The 3,161-nt window shown below is 39.0% G+C and overlaps 1 pseudogene; it reads right to left on the bottom strand.

Moving 5' to 3' along the window:
• Nucleotides 1-1,418: 1,418 nt before the first annotated feature.
• Nucleotides 1,419-2,308, bottom strand: LOC108298386 (annotated as a pseudogene).
• Nucleotides 2,309-3,161: the final 853 nt, after the last annotated feature.

Here is a 3,161-nt window from a genome sequence, read left to right as displayed (position 1 = left end):
ATGCAGCAAACCACCATGGCACGTGTATACCCATGTAACAATCCTGCACAATCTGCACATGTACCTCAGAACCTAAAATATAATAAAGAAAGGGAGAGAGAGAGAGAGAGAGAGAGAGGAAGGGAGGGAGGGAGGAAGGGAGGGTGGAAGGAAGAAAGGAAAGAAACTCACTCCTGGGGGCCCATCTTAGAGGGGACCCTGCCCTTTCACAAATTTTACCTCTAGGAGCTAGCCAGCTTCTCTGGGTGGAGATCCCAGAAATATCCGGTGGTGTGCTATTGAGGAAAAGTAAATTCCTAGGGAGAAATCAGCATTTTGGAATATGCCCGAAGCAATCTGTGTTCTAACTGCCCTCAAGGTAAACTGCTCAGCACAGTCAAAATAACCTGGGGGAAAGAAAATCTTAGATTTCACTGTCTGTCTGTCTTTCTCTGTCTCTTTCCTTTCTTTCTTTCTTTTTTCTTTCTTCCTTCTTTCCTTCCTTCCTTTTCTTCTCTTTCTCCCTTCCTTCCCTCCCTCCCTTCCTCTCCCTCTCTCTTTTTCTTCCTCTCCCCTCCCCTCCTCTCCTCTCCTCCATTTCTTTCTTTTTTTGTGTGTGCACATTTCGTTTTATTTAACGTTTAAAACTGAGTATCATCTTTCCTTTCCAGTGAAACAAAAAGAAAATTTAAAAATAAACAGGAACAAAATTACAATAGAGAATCTCAATTCCAATAAGACCCTACAGGTTCTGCTGATTCTCCCATTGAGTGGCAGGGCTCAAGTCCTCATTAGGAGAGAATTTATTTTAAAAGTGTCATCTTAAACTGCAAGGATGTCTGTCAAATGTCACAATTAAACATGCCAAAGGAGAAGCCATGTTGTCAAAATGCCCACTTACCCCACCCAAACATCTGAAACCCACCCTTTGCTGACCTTCTATAATCCCATTTTTTTAAGTTTTTTTTTTCTTTTTTTAAACAAGTAGACAGATACATGTTGGTAAATGCCCTGTCCATATTCACATAGAGACACAGTGTACTCTCTGAGCCCAATATACAGAGAAAGGAGGGAAAAAGCTAGAATTCTATGCACCACTGCACAGGTGCCTATACTGTCCCGCTTTCAGCAGAGCGAAGGGAACAGGATTTTCTTTTTCCCACAGAGCTCGGTGGTAGTGATCCCACACGGTTTTTGTTAAGACAGGAAGGGATAAAATGAATTTCAAACAGAAAGGGGTAGGGACTCTTTTCCCATTGTATCCTGCTCAAGATATTTCCCCCAAAATAAGTTGAGAACCATGGTGTAGAGAAAAGAGACCTCAAAAACAGGATGACTGAGCACAAGAGGGAAGAAAAAAAAAAAAAAAAGACTGCAACTTGCTTCCAGGGACTGGAGAAATTTTTTAAAAAGGAAGGTTGGAATCCATCAGTATTCTGTTAGTCATCTTCTTCTTCATCCTCCGCTCCTTCCTCCCCTTCATCATCATATTCATCTTCTTCACCTTCATCCTTATCCTCTTATTCATCAGTAGCTTCTAATCCTTCCTCCTCTTCATCATCATCTTCTCCTTTTCCTTCTTCATCATCCGTATCAGGAACCAAGTAGTGTTGTAATGGGTTTGGCCAAATATCATCTTTGATGACCTCTTCTAACTCATCAGCACCTGCATCAGAATGGTCAGTAAACCAGGTAAGGAAGCTCTCTGTTTCCTCATGCTGCCTCTTGCTGCTGGCTTTATTCTGCGTTTGACTTGAATGTTTCATCAATTCCTTTCCAGATTTCCATTTGATTTTGGTGGACTTTGAAGATGGATCACCACTCTCATTCAGAGGAAATTCTTTGGAGAGAATTTTATTTTCAAAGTAAGGATGTTCACCAAAATAAAAATCTATTCTGTAACCTGATTTAATATCTTCAAATTCTGTCACTTCAACTCTGGTCAAATAATGTAGTGCCTCTTCATCTTCCTCCCCAAGCAGGGCAGATACTTGTGGATGGTTGACAAATGTTGTTACTCCAAAATTTGGGATTTTGGCAATCAATTCTGACCTCTTTTGAAAAAATGGTTGGTGGAGTTTGTTATAGTTCTGTTCTGCTTTCAAAATCTCATTGGCTTCTTCATTAAGTCTGTCTATTTCATTTTGTACTTCATCAATGTGTTCAGTTGCTTCTTGCTGTCCTTTTTCTCCCTTCTTCAGCAAGCCTGCAGAGGCTGATGTCTCCTCCAGTTCCAGAGCAGGAGGTGGTCTTGGTTTCTTCTTTTGAGGCGGGAGTGGAGACTGGCGTTTGGGGCCATGCTGCTGGGGAAGTCTGAGAACCAGAGCATGAGTCTTCTCACTCATCTGGAAGCAGGCAGAACACTCCTTTTGCCCAATTTCGATTGGATTATTAATTTTTTTCCCCCATGGAGTTGTTTGAATTAATACTGATTAATCCCTTGTCAGATGGGACGTTTGCAAATAGTTTCTCCCATTCTGTGAATTGTCTCTTCACTTCGTTGATTGTTTCCTTTGTTATGCAGAAGCTTTTTAATTTGATATGATCCTTTTTGTGCATCTTTGCTTTGATTGCCTGTGCTAAGAGAGTATAACTCAAGAAATCATTGCCCAGTCCAATGTTCTGCATAATTTTCCTAAAGTTATCTTGTAGTACTTTCTTTCTTTCTTTTTTTTCTTTTTATCTTTCATGAGGTATTTATTAATTACAAGGAGAAAATTACAGTGGAGAAAGCCAGGAGATATTTTATCAAGGTTAATGTCACCAATGATAACATCACTAAATTCATGATGAGATGTACTGAGAAAGTTACAATATTACTTATGTGATATTCTTGTAAAAAATGCATAGCCTCAATCTAATCATGGTTAAACACCAGATACACTCAAATTGAAAGACATTCTAAAAATAACTGACCAATATTATGAAATTCAGGGACAGACTATATAACTATTTCAGACTGGAGAAGACCAAGGTGACAGGACAACTTTTTTGTGTCTTTCTAATTTGTAATTTTTTTAAAGAAATAACTTCAGACATACAGAACAGTTGCAAAAATAATACAGAAAGTTGCCATTTACCCTTCACCCAGCCTCCCCTGGTGTAAATATCTTATATAATCATAAAACTTGTTTGTATTTTGATACAACTTATCAAAACTAGGAAATTACAATTGATACAGT

This window comes from Cebus imitator, unplaced genomic scaffold, assembly GCF_001604975.1.
Source record: "Cebus imitator isolate Cc_AM_T3 unplaced genomic scaffold, Cebus_imitator-1.0 Scaffold947, whole genome shotgun sequence".
Taxonomy (NCBI): domain Eukaryota; kingdom Metazoa; phylum Chordata; class Mammalia; order Primates; family Cebidae; genus Cebus; species Cebus imitator.
This window is presented reverse-complemented; position numbering and strand designations above follow the sequence as displayed.